This window comes from Saimiri boliviensis, chromosome 17, assembly GCF_048565385.1.
Source record: "Saimiri boliviensis isolate mSaiBol1 chromosome 17, mSaiBol1.pri, whole genome shotgun sequence".
Classification (NCBI taxonomy): domain Eukaryota; kingdom Metazoa; phylum Chordata; class Mammalia; order Primates; family Cebidae; genus Saimiri; species Saimiri boliviensis.
The window spans coordinates 61,874,777-61,894,256 of NC_133465.1; the positions used below are offsets into that span (position 1 = coordinate 61,874,777).

Here is a 19,480-nt window from a genome sequence, read left to right on the forward strand (position 1 = left end):
TTTGAAGAAGGATTGGGCAGTGGAGGGAACTCAGGAGTGGGTAACAAAGAGTTAAGGCCGCAGCTGCCAGCACATGCAGTGTCGAGTTATGCTCAAACTGTTCCCACTGGCGACCAAGTCAGCTGTCATCAGAGAACAAAGAATCCCCCAGAGCCGCTCAAGTTGTGTCACACCCGGGAAGCCCTGAGAGCTCCCTGATTAGGATTTCTAAATCAGCCCCATCGAGGCCTGAAGAATAAAGCTGAGGAACAATGAGCCCGCCACATTCACACAGTCAGCAGTCCGGCCGGGCTGCCTGCCTCCCCACCACCGCCCCCTCCCACGGGGCCTCAGAGGCCACTTCACCTCCATCGGGAAAATCAAATCTCATCGAAAGCCCCCAGCCCGCTGGGGCAGCGTCCAGAGAGCTTCTGGAGGAGCATGGGGGAATTTGCTGCACAGACTCCAGCTGCTATCAGGGTTGTGGGGATGGGAGGTGAAAACAGACGGGGAACTGGTCCAAGGATGAGGGGCTCCTGAAGGCAGCAGAGAGGCCAGATTTGGGATTTGGGAAGTCAGATTTTGCTGTTCTTATTTCAAGTCCTAGTGATTGGAGCTTTGTGCTGGACTCTAGAAAACCTCACCCTGACCATGAGCCCCAAGTCTTGGAACTTTTCTTGGATCATAGTTAAGGCTAATAAAGGGCCAGGTGTCCTGTAGCATTGGCAAGACCATGATGTCAGGAGAATTCCTTTACTCGGCCAATCCTACAGCAAGACAGGGCACTATGTCCAAAGCACCCTTCAATGCAGAGTTTTGACTTCATCTCCACATGAGAATATATCATTGCAATTCTGAGTGTTGTTGAAACTGACTGCATTTATTCAATACAAATGTTTTAAAAATACCAAATTATTACAACCTTGAATTTGCAAGTGTTTTTAATATACTGAGATCCTCAAGAAAAGCACAGGTGGAACCCCTCAAATTCTGAGGGGTCCTGGTTTTCATTCAAACTTGAATGCTTTTCCTTTTTTGCTATCAACGAAGTCATTGCCCAGGACAGTCCTGCAGCTCCAGGTGTCATGGGGTCCCTAACAGGGATGCTTTAGGGAACTTGAGCTCTTAGGGGAAACCTCTTGCTGCAGCTGAGAAACTCTGGCCCTTCCCTTCTGTGTATGTGGCTGGATCAGACCTGGAATCTGTGGGGTAGTTCACTGACAGGCATCAGCATTCATGATCCCAGATCTGCATGGCATGGCACGGGGAAGCTTTTTCTGCATTATCCTCTGCCTCAGGCCTTTCACCAATTGGAATCACAAGGAGATTTGCCTTCATCTGCAAATCTCTACTATTTTTTTTTTTTTTTTGTCTGAAGGAAAGAGTGGAGGAAGACATGGCCTGGACTCCTAGACCATCTTCTACAGCTCCAGCTCTCAGATCCAAAAGCCAGAAGGAAAAGGATCAGAGTCCTTTGCAGCAGAATAGTTCCAGTGACTGGTTTTCAACTGCAGAGGCTTTTCCAGGAAGCTGAGTATATTCAGCATGTGAACATACCAAGTCCATCCTCACTCCAAGGTCGCCCCAAAAGTATTTGCCTAAGATGAGAAAATCCATCACAGAACCCAAATGTGGCAAAGACCCTAGTATCAATAATATCTGCTGATATGGGGGCCTGTCTCATGTGTTAAGGATGGCTTGCAATTTATACTTATAATATTTAATCCCCCAATCCTATTTTATAGATGACAAAAATAAGACTCAAAACACTCAGGCCACGTAAGTAATCAACAGAAAGCATTGGCAGAGCCAAGATTTGAACTCAAGTCTGTCTGCTACCCAAGCTCTTGATCACTAAGTTTCCTGGATTTCTTCTCCTCCATTGAACTCTCAATTTAAATGTAAAAGTCTTCAGTTTGCAAAATTTACCTTTTTTTCTTAGGTACCTCAATGTTAGTGAAGAACAGAACAGGATCAAACTACCATCGGTGAGGATACGCTCACTGCGGTGGAGCGAGTGCAGGGCATGGACTCAGGTGCTAACTCAATCAGATCCAGAGCTAACACTGCTACCAACAGGCTGAGCCACTGGAGTCACTCACCTGCCCTCTCCAAGCTTCAGTTTCCTTGTGTGTGCAAGTCCAGCAATACTACCAATTTCCCTGGGATATAATAGGCATTAGCAGGAGAAGCTGGAGCAGAAATACATGGCCCATGATACATACTCTGCAGGTGCTAGTTTCCTATTTCTCTCTTCACAGGTATAAAGAGAAGTATAAAGGTAGCTACTAACTCTCCCCAAGTCATGCTGCTCCAGGTTAAATAACCCTCCAAAAACAGTTCCATCTTTCCGACTCTTTTGGGGGCTATCTTTTGTTCCTCCTTTGCCTTCTTGAAATTTGGCAGGACTGACCAAGAAGAAATGTTGCCTAAAGATAAGCCTCCAGTCCTCTGGAAATTAGGGTCAAACTGCTGTGCTGCTCTCGTAACCTGGAGTATAAATCTGCCCTTGATGTTTACAGAAATGTCTCCAGGCTTGCCACCACTATTTATAGATCCGAGAAGTAACAAAGAGTGCTGAGAAGGAGATCTGCTGAATGCAGGAGGGTTCATCTGACCACATGATTGCAAATGCATTTGACGGCAGCAACCTCTACACCTTTCTCCAAGGTCCTTTTACATTGCCTCAGCAAGAGGCACTAGAGACAGGGTTGTTAGGCTGGGAACTGGGGGGCTCGGACCCTGAAAAGAGGTCACTGGGATCTGCTGATACTGGTATCCTCAATTTCTGTTTGGTATCTCTGTTCAGTGGATGTTTCATATTTCTGATGGGTTGGATGAATGAGTAAAGAATTAATGAATGATGTGGACACCCCAAACCAAGATTTTTTTCTACCCCCAATTAAACCCTGCTCAATGATGTCAGAGTATTATCATATCCCTTTTTCCACATTTCATTTTAAGATGCCAGCTCAACTCTTAAAACTAAGGAATTTTGGTTCCAGGTCTTTGCTATTGTAAACAGTGCTGCAATAAACATTCGTGTGCATGTGTCCTTATAGTAGAACAATTTATAATCCTTTGGATATATACCCAGTAATGGGATTGCTGGGTCAAATGGACTTTCTATTTCTAGGCCTTTGAGGAATCGCCACACTGTCTTCCACAATGGTTGAACTAATTTACACTCCCACCAACAGTGTAAAAGTGTTCCTATTTTTCCATATCCTCTCCAGCATCACAGGCGATGGGGAAGAAGGCAGCAAATCACACTGCCACGAGTATATCTATGCAACAATCTTGCATGTTCTTCACATGTACCCCAAAACCTAAAATGCAATAAAAAATTTTCAAAAAAAAAAAAAAACTAAGGAATTTTGAACTGATGTTGATAAGCGCGAAGAAAAGACTTTAAAAAGTGTTGATGTACCTTAACGACTGGCAGGACAGAAGAGGTGTGGCACGATTGGCCAGATGCCATGGACGTGATGGAGCCAGGATGCTAAGGATATGTCAAAAGGGGAAGGAAGAATGAACAACAGACCTGAATAAGACTGGATGATTGAAGACCCACCAGCAATCATTTTATGGCATTAATGGAGAGCATAGAATGTAAGAACTCACGGTGCAAGAAAATCATTTGGTGTAATTAGCAGAGACTTTAAAGTCAGACAACTGAGAGTTTGAATTCCAACTTAGCCACCTACTGAATAGGAAAGCTCAGTTTCCTCATCTGTAAAATGGGCCACTAAGTATCTACTTCTTTAATTCTTACAAGACTGTGATGAGAATCAAATGAAATAAGCATGCATATCTAGAGCCTGAAATAATGGTAATACTGTTGGGGGACAGATGTTAGGGCTAAGAAACAGATTGAGGGATGGGAAGGGCCACGGGAATCATGCCAGGGTATAGGGGGGTAAGATTGGCAACAATGACCACATCAGTGACTGTTCAAGAGGTAAGGACACTAGGCTTAAAATTGGTTGTGAGATTAAAACCAGTAAGGAAAAGAGAGGAAGCATCTATCAACGGGGGAAACCAATAATGAACAAACACCCAGAAAGGGAAGACTGTGGTCTGATTTCCTCCAGGGGGCTGGCTTAGCCATAGGGAGAGACCTCTCTGATGGGCACCATGGCCCTGGGGCCTGAACAATCTGGGTGCAAATTGTAAAATACTTGACATTTGTTTTTGGTGCTATTGTCTCCCTGGTCTGTACTTGTTCTAACTCCTGATTTTACCCTGATTCCCAGAACCCAGTGATTTCACACGATCTCATTCTCCTTAATACAAAAACCTGTCTTCCAAACATTCATTCATTCATCTCTACCCTGGGATAGATGGCAAGTGATGGTTTAAAACACAAGCTTGGTCCCACAATTCTTCACATTTGAAAGTCAATTAAACAAGAAAATGGGTTCTGCAAACATTTTTGGAACTTTGTTTTGTCCTATGCACTGAGACAGACACTGAGAATACGAAGGGGACAGAAATGCCTTATTCCTTATTTAAAAACATGGCGTGCTCATCATGGGTGCTTGGGCATGTTAGCTGGTCAGTCTTCTCAGAATCACCTGATCCTCCCAAGGGTAAGAGGAGTCCCAGGCAGGGCCTCACCAGGCTCCCTCCTGCACACATCCCAGCTGGGAGGGGGAGCATGGCAATTGTTCCCTGTTAACTCAGCCCTCCCTGCCTCACTCCAGAGGGGAGAGAGTCAGGGGGAGAAGCAGGGGAGAGTGCACTGTCCTGGGAAGCAGGATACCAGAGTCCTAGCCCTCAGTCCTCTTGTTCTTCCGCCTTGAGCAAATCATCTTCACTCTCTATGCTTCTGTTTCTCTTTATAGAAACAAAGAGGTGTCTTCCAGCTCCAATATTCTAGGGATTCACAAGGAAGGCAAGTCATAGTAGCTCTGTGATCACTTTGCTTTTTAATAAAATTATGTATGCAGTCATGCCTGGAATAGCAACATTCAGTCAAGAACAGACCACAGAGATGATGGGGGTCCTATAAGATTATAATGCTGTAATTTTTGCTGTAGCTTTTCTGTGTTTAGATACACAAATACCATTGTGTTACAATTGCCTAAAGTATTCAATACAGTAACATGCTGTAAAGATTGGTAGCCCAGGACGAATAGGCCATATCCGATAGCCTAGGTGTGTGGTAGGTTACACCATCTAGGTTTGTATAAGTATAATGAAGTTCACATGACAAAAATGTCCTAATGATGCATTTCTCAGAATGTATCGCTGTTGTTAAGTGATGCATGGCTGCACACACACAGACACACACACACACATATACACACACGTATATGTATATGAGTATTGTGTATTTGCCATCCATTTAATTACATACCTACATATATGTATGTATATGTGCATGTATGTGTGTGAATATACATGCATGTATATAATTTTTTGAAAAAGCAGTCATCAGAGCTAATAGGACCGGAGAGGAGCATAGATTTGGAAAAACAATGCTTTAAAGTACAGACACCTTCTGTTGAGAAAAAGTGTTCTTGGCTAGGCATGGTGGCTCATGCCTGTAATCCCAGCACTTTGGGAGGCTGAGGCAGGTGGATCACGTAAGGTCAGGAATTAGAGACCAGCCTGGCCAATATGGAGAAACTCTGTCTCTACTAAAAAATAATAATAATAATACAAAATAAATTTAGCCAGGCGTGGTGGCGCATGACTGTAATCCCAGCTACTTGGGAGGCTAAGGCAGGAGAATCACTTGAACCCGTGAGGCGGAGGTTGCAGTGAGCTGAGATTTCTCCATTGCACTCCAGCCTGAGCAACAAGAGTGAAACTCCATCTTAAAAAACAAGAAAAAAAAGGAAAGAAAAAGTGTTCTTAATCACAGAATACCTTCCCCACAAAAAAGCCAAGGACCCACCTAGACCAGTTAGAATCAGGAATGTGTTTGCTACTCTTTAAAAAGTACCCTTATTGTACAGCTGGGCCCCTGGGTACCTGCATTCATTTGCCTGGTCCCAGCTTAAACACGGGTTCTGAGACAGCTTGCAGGCTCAGTGCCCACACGCATGCTCATCAATCCCTGTGGTGCGGGACAGTGCTTGCTATTTCTGGGCTGCGTGAAGGGAAATGTAGCATTTGGATAAAAGTGTAAAATGAGTGAATAAATTGCTGGACTTTAATATCAAAATTGATGACAGTGATGAACACTAAGGAAGCTATCTCCACACAGCAAGTGAAATGTCCAGGTGCGGCTTTCTTAATCCTGGGCCACAGACAGAATTGGAGGATCCCAGCTTCATTCTTGGGTTCGCAGAATTCCCAGGTCAGCAGGGACCTTAAAGTTTATCCAATCTCAGCTTCTCAGCTCATCTGATACAGGTAACTTTTCTAAACCATGGTTACAGGCAGTCATTGCAGTATTTTGCAATATTGAAAAATATTGATATTGTTGCAACATCTATCACAGTTGTGCAGATACTGCAAACCTCAATGTGTTAGGTGTGGAGGCAAATATCAAGGCATTAAACAGTTTTTGGTCCCTCATTATGTAACACTGCCTACTAAATAAGTGTCTAAAGAATGTGCTTGGACGGGTACGGTGGCTCACGCCTGTAATCCCAGCTCTTTGGGAGCCGAGGTGGACAGATCATGAGGTCAAGAGATCAGGACCATCCTGGCCAGCATGGTGAAACCCCATCTCTACTAAAAAAAAAAAAAAAAAAAAAAAAAAAATTAGCTGGGCGTGCTGGCACGCACCTGTAGTCCCAGCTACTCGGGAGGCTGAGGCAGGAGAACTACTTGAACCCGGGAGGCAGAAGTTGCAGTGAGCTGAGATCATGCCATTGTACTCCAGCTTGGGCAACAGAGTGAGACTCCGGCTCAAAAAAAAAAAAAAAAAAAAAAAAAAAAAAAAATGTACTTGACATTCCTTAGCACCATGTGCAGGGAATCATTCCTTAGGGGCAAAACCCAACCAAAATAACATGGAGCAGGATAGAGCTTATTTTCCAAGTATTTCTGAGAAATTCAAGTGCAGTTGGGAAAACATGGAGCCTCATTAGACATCCAAGGGCAAGTCGACCTACTCTCCCTTTCGGAAGAATCTTCACCCACAGCCCCCTGCCCTAGACAGGCAGGTAATCTGTGCCTACTGCACAAATGATAGCTAAATAGATCACCCCCGACCCTTAGGCAAGCAATTCAATTCACCAAGTGAACAAAAGATGAGCTGAACCAAGCAGATTCCACCCCTGGGCATTTAAGGATTACAAAATGCAGAGAAAGATTTGTTGTTAATCAGCTGGTAGAGTGCAGTAATGAGGTGAGAAAGCAGAGTCCCCAGCCGCCTCAGCATGGGGCCAACCCAAGACGTGTACACAACACAACGTTATGGAGTAGCAGAAACTACAAGGAAACGCAGCAGAGAAATTTGGAAAAGGGACTGAGGCAGATAGACTGAGCAAAGAGGAAAATGAGAGACCATTCAGCCCCCGAGAGATGGGAGAGAGGGAAAGCCCAGCTGGTAAGACTTTCCAGGCTCAGCCCTCCGTTCTCAAGGACCTGGCAGTACTAAGCTCTCTGTGTAAAACAGGTCAAATGCACAGGAAACACAGCATCGATAACACAAGTTACAGTAATAATCCTCCATAAAAACTTAAAAGTGCAAATTGTGAACATTTCACTATGTTATGTCATTGTTCCATGCTCATTCAATACCTTCACATCCACAGTGTACTTACTTTCTCAGACTAATCCTCTTGCCTATTTTGTATTATAATCTCAGGAGGTCAGGGACAATTTCTTTCTTTCTTTTTTTTTTTGTTTTTGTTTTTGTTTTTGTTCTTTTTATAGCGGCAGACAGACATGGTTTTATTTATTTAAAAAAAAAAACCCTTATGGGTATATGGTAGTGTATTTATGGATATGTGAGATATTTTGATACAGGCATACAATGCATAATAATCCCATCAGGGTAAATGGGGTATTGCTACCCTCAAGCATTTATCATTTCTGTGTGTTACAAACAATCCAATTATACTCTTGTAATTATTTTTAAATGGACAGTGAATTATTGTTGACTGCAACCACACTGATATGCTCTCAAATTCTAGATCTTATTTCTTCTATCCAACTATAATTTTTTACCCTTTAAGCACCCTTACTCGCCAACCCCACTCCACTACCCTTCTGGCTGCTGCTAACCGTAGTTCTACTATTTTCATGAGTTCAATTGTTTTAATTTTTACCTCCCACTAATGACTGAGAACATGTGAAGTTTGCCTTTCTATGCCTGGCTTAGTTCACGTAGCATAACGTCCTCCAGTTCCATCCATGTTGTTGTAAATGACAGAATCTCATTCTTTTTCAGGGCTGAATAGTACTCCATTGTGTTTACGTACCACATTATTTTTTATCCATTTGCCCACTGATGGACTCTTAGGTTGCTTTCAAATCTCGGCTATTGCGAACAGTGCTGCAATAAGTGTGGGAGCGCAGATATCTCTTTGATATACTGATTTCCTTTCTTTGGGGTATACACCTAGCAGTGGGATTGCGAGATCATCCAGCAGTTTTATTTCTAGTTTTCTTTGAGGAACTGCCATACTGTTCTCCATGGTGGTTGTACGAATTTACATTCCCATTAACAATGTAGAAGGATTTCCTTTTCTCCATAACCTCACCAGCATTTGCTTTTGCCAGTCTTTTGGATAAAAGCCATTTTAGCTGGGTTAAGATGACATCTCATTGTAGTTTTGATTTGCATTTCTCTAATGATCAATGATGTTCAGCACCTTTTCATAAACCCATTCGCCATCCGTATGTCTTATTTTGAGAAATGTCTATTCAGATCTTTTGCCCATTTTTTTTTAGTCAGAGTATTAGCTATTTTCCTGTTGAGTTGTTTGAGCTCCTTATATTTTCTGGTTACTAATCTTTTGTCAGATAGTTTGCAAATAACTCCTCTCATTCTGTGGACTGTCCCTTCACCTGTTTGTTTTCTTTGCCATGAAGATGCCTCTTAACTTGATGTGATCCCATTTTTCCATTTTTGCTTTGGGTGTCTATGCTTTGGGGATATAATTCAATAAATCTTTAACCAGATCAATGTCCTGGAGAGTTTCCTCAATGTTTTCTTACAGTAGTTTCATACAAGTTTGAGATCTTGGATTTAAGCCTGTAATGCATTTTTATTTTTATTTTTTAAACACGGTAAGAGATAGGGGTCTAGTCTCATTCCTCTGAATATGGATATCTAATTTTCCTAGTATCATTTATTGAAGAGGCTATCCTTTCCCAAATTCATGTTCTTGGTGCCTTTGCTGAAAATGAGTTCTCTGTAGATGAATGAATTTATTTCTATGTTCTCTATTCTGCTCCATTGGCCTATGTCTCTGTTTTTATGCCAGTGCCATGCTGTTTTGGTTACAATAACTCTGCAGTACAAGTTGAAGTCAGATAATGTGATTCCTCCAGTTTTGTTCTTTTTCACCAGGATGGCTTTGGCTATTCTGGGTCTTTCATGATTCCACATACGTTTTAGCATTAGTATTTCTATTTCAGTGAAGAACATCATTGGTAATTTGATAGGAATTGCATTTAATCTGTAGATTGTTTAAGGTAGTATGGACATTTTAACAATATTGATTCTTCCAATCCGTGAATATGGGATATCCATTTTTTTGTGTCTTCAATTTCTTGCATCTATGTTTTATAATTTTCCTTGTAGAGATCTTTTGTTTCTTTCATTAAGTTTATTCCTAGTTGGTTTATTTTATTTTTAGCTATTTTAAATGGGTTTACTTTTTTTTTTTTTTTTTTTTTTTTTTTTTTTTTTTTTTTGAGATGGAGTTTTGCTCGTTACCCAGGCTGGAGTGCAATGGCACGATCTCAGCTCACCACAACCTCCACCTCCTGGGTTCAGGCAATTCTCCTGCCTCAGCCTCCTGAGTAGCTGGGATTATAGGCACGTGCCACCATGCCCAGCTAATTTTTTGTATTTTTAGTAGAGATGGGGTTTCACCATGTTGACCAGGATGGTCTCGATCTCCTGACCTCGTGATCCACCCACCTCGGCCTCCCAAAGTTCTGGGATTACAGGTGTGAGCCACTGCGCCTGGCCCTTAAATGGGTTTACTTTTAAATTTCTTTTTCAGATTGCTCTATGTTGGCATATACAAATGCTACTGATTGTTGTATGTTGATTTTGTTTCCTGGAAAATTCTGCAAGCTTTACTGAATGCATTTATTGTCAAAGACAAATTGTCAGTTTTAGAAAAGTTCTGTTTCCTATCAGAACACCTAGCACAAGGACATGTTTGCAATTTGGGAATGTGTGGGGTTTTTAGTGTCATATGTCAAAAATTCAATAGAATTTTACCAATTCAAAACTGTATTCATCTCACAAGCTTTGTCAGATGGCTTAAAAAAGACTTTAAACTGTATATATGTTTTAGTCATAATAGCCCATACTAGACACTACCCAAATGTCTACCTCCAGTAAAATAAAAAATATATAAATTGTGATATTTCTACACCATGAAATATTTTACCAAACTGTGAATAAATAATCTGGGACTTTATGCAACAATCAGACTGAATGTTAAAAGCAGAAGAAACCTGATACAAAATCATACATACTACGTGATTTCACTTACATAAGGTTCAAAAATAAGCCAAACAAATTTATAGTGTTCAAAGTTAAGGTAGGAGTTTCCCTTGGTGGGGACAGAGGAAGAGCAGCTGAAAGAGATTAGGAAGAGGCTTTTCCTAATGTTCTGTTTCTTGATCCAGGTGCTGATTACATAGGTATATTCAGCTCATAAAATTCACCAAACTGCTTGCCTATGATTTGTGCACTTTTCTGTAGATATATTACCATACTTCAATAAAAAGTTAAAGAATGGGCCAGGTGCAGTGGCTCACGCTTGTAATCCCAGCACTTTGGGAGGCTGAGGCAGGTGGATCATGAAGTCAGGAGATCAAGACCACCTTGGCTAACACAGTGAAATTCCATCTCTACTAAAAATACAAAAATTAGCTGGGCGTGGTGGTGTGCACCTGTAGTCTCAGCTACTCGGGAGGCTGAGGCAGGAGAATGACTTGAACCCGGGTAGCGGAGGTTGCAGTAAGCCAAGATTGTGTTACCGCACTCCAGCCTGGGCAAAAGAGTGAGACTCGGTCTCAGAAAGAAAAGAGTTGAAGAACTAGGGTAACTATGATAAAAAAAGAAATAAATAAAATGAAAACAATCAATAGAAAAACAGAATTCACAAAGCAACCTTGAGGTTTCTAACATTTTGCCTCCATATTGCTGTTTTGAAAACTTGAGGCAAAGAATGTTATAGGAAACTGCTTTGTTAAAATGTTTGCTTTAGAAAACTGTTTGTCCTAGGAAGTTGTTCTTGACCCATCTGCTTTGATGAGAAATAATTCATTATGACATCACTAACTCAGTGCTAATTAACTCGACATTTATGAAATGTGTGCAGCAGATTTTCTTAAGACCAAGAACAGAGCTGAAGTTGTTTCTTCTTGATTCAAGAAAAAAATGTATTTTTATGTATAAAATGACAGATTAGCTTTAGAAAAAAATATTCATTTTAATGCTTCCCTTTGATAAACCAAAGCCTATCTGAGATGTCCTTTTTTAATAAACATTGGACTATCCCCTCTTCAGCTTTGCTCCCAACAGTTCTAAGCCCACTCCAACGTTCAGTTATAAACGGAGACTTATACGTCCAGAATGATGCCAATTCATGCCAAGTTCCCTCTCAGACAAAGTTATGTCTTAAAGTCTGAGCTCTTAGGATGAGAAAGAATAAATGTATTATTTATGCACATATGCAGATAACAAATGCATAGAAATTTGCATAAGCCTATTTAGAAAGACGCATTCGACTTTTTAATGTCAACAAAGGACTTTCACTGATAGATAAGCACTTTAAAAAGAAGATTTTCTCAAAATTTTCATTTTCCTATCACTTTTCCAAAACCACCTTCTAACCTCCTGTGCTTTGCAAAGTGGTTCCTCATATTTGAATATTAACTTTTTCTCTCCATTAACACTAATCCTTTTTAGGAAAAATTAGTAGGCCCTCTTGGAATTAATAAATTGAATTGAAAATTGTTTTTAATGTTTGATTTTAAGTGTTAATCACTCCTAAGGCTGCTCAGGAGGGCGCAATAGGTGCTGCCTGAGCTCTGAAAGAGCCATATGGATCTGTATTTAGCTCTTCTACTCACTCACAATGAGACCAGTCTACCGGGATGACCTGGAATACAGATTCCCAGGACCCTCTCGCAGAGATTCTGAAAAGGTACATCTGGGCTGGGGGGACCAGATTTGTATTTTTATGTTAACACCCCAAGAGACTGACGCAGGACCACTTCTGCTGACCTACTGAAACGTATGCTAGAGGCATGCTACATACAGCCCTGTGGATTCTGCACTAATCAGACAAGAAGGATCAGATGCCCTCAGAGGGCTAGCCACTTCCTCCATCCCCCAATTCAGTTCACTTCCCCACGTTCAGTCTAAGCACTGATCCCAAGTTGGGAAAGGATTGTATTCCAAATAATACTTTGTAAAGCTTAATTGGAACTAAGAGCTCATGTGGCTTTTTTGTTCTTTCTTTTTGAATGGTGCTTTGGGTTCTTAGGCCTCCTTATTTAACCTAGAAGGGAGCAGGGCTGCAGCACAAACTATTGGATGCAGGGCTCCGGGAGAAGGACAGAAAAGTAAGAAGTCATTGCCATGTCTGTTTCCCAGACAGGAATGACCTTACGCAAAATGTAGGTAGAGAGCAAGGAGGATATTAGGGTTTCCTTAGCTTTCATTCATCTTCTCCTGGGTCTACCCCTAGTAATCAAGTTTCTATTATCTAGAGAAGCTCATATCAGCTAAGATTTAAAAGAGAGGCAATTTGATTGAATCGGTTCATGCTAAAGTGTGAGTGGCTGATGCACAATCAGTTGAGTAATATTTAATAGCACAGGTAAAAGTGTCTCTGTGATCACATTCTACTTCTCCGGTTTCTCGTGGAAGAAGGAACCTTCCAGGCCCTCAACCACATACCTGACAGATGTTCTACTTACCATCTTAAAGTTGGTCAACCCACTTAGAAGCCACATCCTCCCCTTGCCACAGACTTCCTGACATGCCCCCACTCCGAACCAGAACAAACCACAGTCTCATAGGTACTCTTGCTAGCACTGATAAAATCACACAACTCCAACGTAACTTTGTCTACGGTTAACTTCTTCACTTAGAACCTGTGAAATCTTGACCTGGCTTGTCCATAAAACACTACAATTTCTTCCACATCCTCCACATTTTTTCTATTTTTCTTCCTTGCCCATATTCTTTTTTTTTTTTTTTTTTTAGACAGAGTCTTGCTCTGTCAATCAGGCTGGAGTGCAATGGCGCCATCTCAGCTCACTGCAACCTCCACCTAGCCTTTGCCTGCTCTAGCATCCAGAGTAGATGGGACTACAGGTGCATGCCACAACGCCCAGCTATTTTTGTATTTTTAATAGAGTCAGGGTTTCACCATGTTAGCCAGGTTGGTCTCGATCTCCTGACCTTGTGATCTACCTGCCTCAGCCTCCCAAAGTCAGCCTCCCAAAGTGCTGGGATTACAGGGGTGAGCCACCACATTTGTTTTTTTGTTTTTGTTTTTGTTTTTTGAGATGGAGGTTTGCTCTGTCACCCAGGCTGGAATGCAGTGATGGGATCTTGGCTCACTTCAACCTCCGCATCCCAGGTTCAAGCTATTCTCCCAAGTGGCGGGGATTACAGGTACATGCCACCACGCCTGGCTAATTTTCATATTTTTAGTAGAGACAGGGTTTTGCCATGTTGGCCAGACTGGTCTCAAACTCCTGACCTCAGGTGATCCACCCGCCTCGGCCTCCCAAAGTGCTGGGATTACAGGCGTGAGCCACCATGCCTGGCCCCATATTCCTAAGTATCTTGCAGGTTGTCCTATTTTCAAAAGTCAATAGCAATTATATTAGAAAACAACAAAGACATTTCTAGCTGCCAATTCAAAAGTCATAATTAGCCTGACTGCCATGTAGTTGACCCTATAGACAGACTGGCCTGTGACTGACTCAACGGGATGTCTTGTCCCACCAAATCTGGGTATAGGTCTCTCTATCCTCCTTGTGTTGGGACCATCCTTTTCTGCAGTATTTCCTTTTTTGAAATGCATGGTACTGTTAAAGCCGCACACAGGACAGACACGTGGCAAATTTTGCACCATTTTACAAATGAGGGGAGACAGGAGTTACAAACCTTCTAGACTAATCCCAGCATCCACAACAGAGATCCAAGGCTTGCAGATGTAGCCACATGCTTCTCTCCACACATTCACCCATTTCATTCAATCAACAGCTGGTGAGTGATGCCTCCCAGGGACACACATTTATGACCAGCATTGGTTGGGGGCAGGTGGTTGGACAAGGACAAACTAGAGACAAGTATCATCTTCAGAGACCTTAAAAGTTGGGAGAGGAGGCCAGGCGCGGTGGCTTACACCTGTAATCTCAGCACTTTGGGAGGCCAAGGCGGGTGGATCATCTGAGGTCAGGAGTTGGAGAACAGCCTGACCAACATGGTGAAACCCCATCTCTACTAAAAATACAAAAGTAACTGAGCGTGGTGGCACATGCCTGCAATCCCAGCTACTTGGGAGGCTGAGGCAGGAGAATTGCTTGAACCCAGGAGGCAGAGGTTGCAGTAAGAGGAGATTGCCCCATTGCACTCCAGCCTGGGCAACAAGAGCGAAACACTGTCTAAAAAAAAAAAAAAAGAAGTTGGAAGGGGAGGCACAGCATGCCCTCAAATCATCATTACTTAAGGCAAAAAGTGGCAAATGTGATGAACGAGGTGCAAAAATAATACAAGACCTCAGAGAAAGAAGAGCAGTCTCCCCAATAGGAGAGCCAGAGACAAATTCTGAGCTGGGTCTTAAAGCCTTGAGATTGATCTATACAAGAAGCTAGGAAGGGAAAGAGTGGCTCAGGTAGCTGGCACTAAAGGTGCAAAGGGCAGAGGGAGAGGGTGCTCTCCTTCTAGAACCGGCAACAAGAGATAAGAGAACCCAGAATTCCCAGGTGAGTTGCTTGGTGCCACCCCCAGGAAGGGCTGGAAGCTGGTCAGTGGGGAAGGCTAGGATTACAGGTGGGTTGGGAAACCCCAGAGAACTCTCCGAGCAAAGCGAAAAGGCGGGTCCTATGGAATGTGCCCCATTTTCCCGGCTCCTTGGGGACTCCCAGGCATTCTTTCTAACAAGAGACCTGTCGCCTGCCAGCCAGCAGATGTGGCCCATGAATAAACATCCCTGCAGGGCTGGGGGCTGGGGGGAATAATAAATATGAAGAAAGTGGTGGCCTGCCCCTCCGTGTCCCCCTCCCCTCCTCCCAGGGCAGCAGACACGCTCGCCCAAAGGGGCGGACACAGACGTCCTCACACCGCGGCCCGGCCGGCCGCACATTAATCCGGGTGGATTTGGCCATCTTGTGACATAGCCAATCAGTTCGAGGGAGGGGACGGCAGGAACGCCTCTCCTTTCACGCCACAAAAGGATTTTCGTCCCTTGAGAGCACAATGAAAAAAAAAAAAAAAAAAAGCCAATCAAGGCGGGATCAGCTGTAGGCTGGTCGCTGCAGATCTGTCTCTCCCAGAGGGGGGTGGGGGCACATATTGGTCCGTGTGGGAAACCCAGAGCCTCAGCTTCTCACACATTGTTCTCCTCCTCTTCAACTGCACCCCCTCCCCACCAGCCCGGACCCTCCCCTCTCCCCTCCCCAAAGCCGTTAATGCCACAAAAGATACTTTCCCCATTGTGCCCCGGACAGCTGAGAGGTCCCAGTTAGCCATACACAGCTCCGAGTCCTCTCCAGGGAGAAAGGAGATGGACTCTGCAACTGGAGAGTGGGATGCTTATCATACAAAGGAATTAAACCCACTTGGGCTCTCTCGCCATCCAGGGCTGTCGGGGGTTAAATACGGTTACATTTTCATTAGGTGCTAATAGCGAAAGGGCAGCCCGGGCAGCACGGACCAGACATTGTTATGCAGAACGTCCCCCCCAAGCAAGGGAAGGTCAGGGCAGGTGGGGTGGGAGGTGGGGAGGGGGCCATGGCAGCGTCAAAGCCGGGTCCGGGGAAGGGGGGCATGGCATGGGCGTATTGTTGGCCTGGGAGTTCCATCAATGGGAAAAGTCATGTTTCCTCTGAAGGAAACAAGTGGAAATTGTCGGGGAGGGGAAGGGCTGGTGGGTGGCTGGGAAGCAGAGCTCCATCACTTGCGACTCAGGCCACCTTCAAGCGGTCCCTCCCTACCGCCAGTTCTGCAGATGGACAATTCTGGTCCTTCTGGAAGGCAGTTCTGGGGAGGAGCGGTGAAGGAGGGGAAGGTTTTGGAATCCAGAAGAACGGATGCGAACCATAGCTAAGACTCTCTCACTGCTCAGTAGCCTGGAGCATCCTTGGAACTCTAAATCTCAATTTCTTTTTAATGCAAAATGGAGATAAAACATACCTGTTGGATTCTTTTGAGTTGTCAATGAATGTAAACCCAGGAGAAAGTCTTTCTCTTCTCACTCACCACTCCTACTCCCAACTAACACTAAAAAGAAACTCAAAAAGTCAAAATGAAAGAACCCAGCATCTGATACAGTGAGCCAACAGCAGGTATAAATCTTTAAAGCTCATCACATCACTCTCGCACAATATTCCAGCCACCTCTACATGGGAAACAAACTCCTCTTGTCCTGTCTTTAGTTTCCTTCAAAGCTTAGCCCAGAACCTGACACCTGGCTCTGCTGAAATAGCTTCTCTCCTTGGCTCCAGGCAGTTCAGACATCACAGTCTCCCAACTCAGAAAACTTGTGCATACCTAAATCAATAGGGAAACCCATCTCTTCTGTTTTGTTTTGTAATCCATGCTTTTATTAGCACATTGTTATAAAAGCATAACCACAGGTAAGACACCGTACGGGACATCCTGAGGATGCAGACAGGTGTAGGTGGAAAGACAAGACACTTTGCTGTTGTAGATACACGGTTCTTACCTTCATCAGATACTGAGAACTGGTTCTCCATCATTTCTCAATGTGCAAGAGATTCCCGGAAACTCAGAATTCAACTGGGAGAGCAAACTAACAAACAGGAGAACTGCCAATTAAAAAAAAAAAAAAAAAAGGCATATCAGTAACTGTCAAAGACACTAATGATTTGGCCAGGCACAGTGGCTCACACCTGTAATTCCGGCACTTTGGGAGGCTGAGGTGGATGGATCACAAGGTCAACGGATCGAGACCAGCCTGGCCAACATGGTGAAACCCTGTCTCTACTAAAAATACAAAAATCAGCTGAGCGTGGTAGCAGGTGCCTATAGTCCCAGCTACTCGGGAGGCTGGGGCAGGAGAATCACTTGAACCCGGGAGGTGGAGATTGTAGTGAGCCGAGATCGTGCCACTATACTCCAGCCTGGGCAACAGAGTGAGATTGAGATTCCGTCTAAAAAAAAAAAAAAAAAGAAAGAAAGAAAAGAAAATGCAAGCACTGACAGAACAAATTCAGCAGACACAGAGTTTGTTTTTCCATTGACATTTTTGCATCTGGTGGGGTCAAGGTTACAACTGCATCCTGTCCCTTCATAGTTATGTCACTGCCGGCTACTCTAGCTGGCTCTCTGGTACAGACCTCTGCACCCAGCGGTCCTAAATCCACAGGGAGGGGGAGCAGCTGCCTCTGATGATGTTTCAGGCTCCACAATGCTGCTTATCAACCAGAAAGCCAGTGCCAGGTAGGGCTGATGGCCTTCAGGAGCTCCGTAATAAATTACTTCCTGAAAATGGCTTCATCAACAATGGCATCTATAGAAGGTCTAGAAAAATGACTCACTTTTCTGGAACCCCTGCCCAGTTTCAGAATCTCTGCATCCACTGCTGAAAAGAAAAAAAAAAAAAAATCCATTGTGATGTATGTGTCGATGGAGATAAGCTGGGAAATCGTTTCCTTAAACTGGATGAGAAGGCCTTGCCTGGTGCGGACAGCAACACGTGTCTTACTATAGCAGGGTTCCCTTCTCTAGTCATTTCTACTCCATAGAAAGTAGAGTTTCAGGTTTGTAAGTTACCTTAGAAGTAATTTACTCATTTAGATTGTCTCTGGAATGAGAATATTAGAAATAGTTTTCACTGCAAATTTATAACTAAGAGTCTGATAGCTAGTCTTTAACAAACTCCCTGTTTTCTTTATCAAATCTCATATGTGATTCTTGATCTTTTATGGAGAACATCAGGTTCCCAACCAAATAATTCAGAGGCAACTAAGTACAATGAGAAGGTTTCTAACTTCAACCAACTATTTTTTTTTTACCTTTGAGAAGTAGCGAAAATGCCTCACCCAACTGGTTAATAAAATTAGAATTCAAATCTTTCCAGGTGCAATGATAACTCCCTTTAGAGGAAACTGTTTCCCTGAAGGCAGCAGTGCTCAGAAATTACAACCGGGGTTTCAGCAATTAAGAGAAGTAAAACATTAAAAAGCATGAGGCAAAGTACATTTGCATGCTAATAGCCCCTTCTGTAGTGCTGGGAAGCTGTGTTTTACAACAAAGCAGATAACTTTCCCACTATAGCAATATTAACCCTTGGGTTCTCACTCCAGCTCCTTGCCCCTGATTCTAATGTCTGGAATTTGTCTGGCCATGTTTAGGGAAGACATGGGTTAACCACGTAGCAATCCATCCACTGTGGCCTAATTCTCCCCAGCTTGGGTTGGGGGAAGAAAAAGAAAGAGACTGAAAAGTTTTAAATGTCTTTCGGGACAGTGAGAGGAAAGTGGAAAGACTCACCAGGGGGTGAAAAAAGAAAGTTTCCCTAGAAAATGCACAGGAATGGGCAGGGCAGTGCTTGGGCACTAGATCTGCTGTCAAATGGGATTTGAATCTGAATGTGGCAGTACTACTTCCTAGTGCTGTGACCTTGGGCAAGTTACTTAAGTTCTTGGAGCCCCAGTTTGCTTATCTAATAAGGTGGAATGAAGGTTAAATGAGGCAACGAGGGTAAGACTTCTGTACGCCTGGAAACCACAGTGGCTACCGTAATCGTTGTTAGAGCAGGTGTTATTTGTGGAGTTCCAGGAGGAGGTTTTTGAAGAACGCTTGAGTACAATACGATGACAAAGCGCTATGGCTTCACTGGAGGTGCCAAGTAATTGTTTTTGCCTCGTGCAGAAAGTTAGTCTTGGAATAGCAGCAGATAATATATATAGATCCCTTTTATGCTTCCCCAAGGTGGAGGCCATCAATATTTTGGATTCCATTGAAGATGGCAGTCCTCAAGGATATACGGAAATCAGGAGAAAACTCTCAGTCTCCATTGAAGCAGGCAGAAAAGCACAGAGCCTGGGCTGTGGAGCTGGGTAGACCTGGTTTTGAGATCCACTTCCTTGGACACTACCCAGCTGTGTTACTTTGGATAAATTTCTTTTCTTTTTT

At 43.3% G+C, this 19,480-nt stretch overlaps 1 long non-coding RNA gene across 5 annotated transcripts in view; it reads right to left on the reverse strand.

Moving 5' to 3' along the window:
• Positions 1–19,480, reverse strand: part of LOC104651993 (uncharacterized) — a 564,635-nt gene that overhangs the window by 183,983 nt on the left and 361,172 nt on the right. For all 5 annotated transcript variants that reach the window (XR_012514707.1, XR_012514709.1, XR_012514708.1 and 2 more), the window contains exon 7: positions 17,046–17,148. This is a non-coding gene — a long non-coding RNA (uncharacterized LOC104651993). The remainder of the gene's footprint in view (positions 1–17,045; positions 17,149–19,480) is intronic.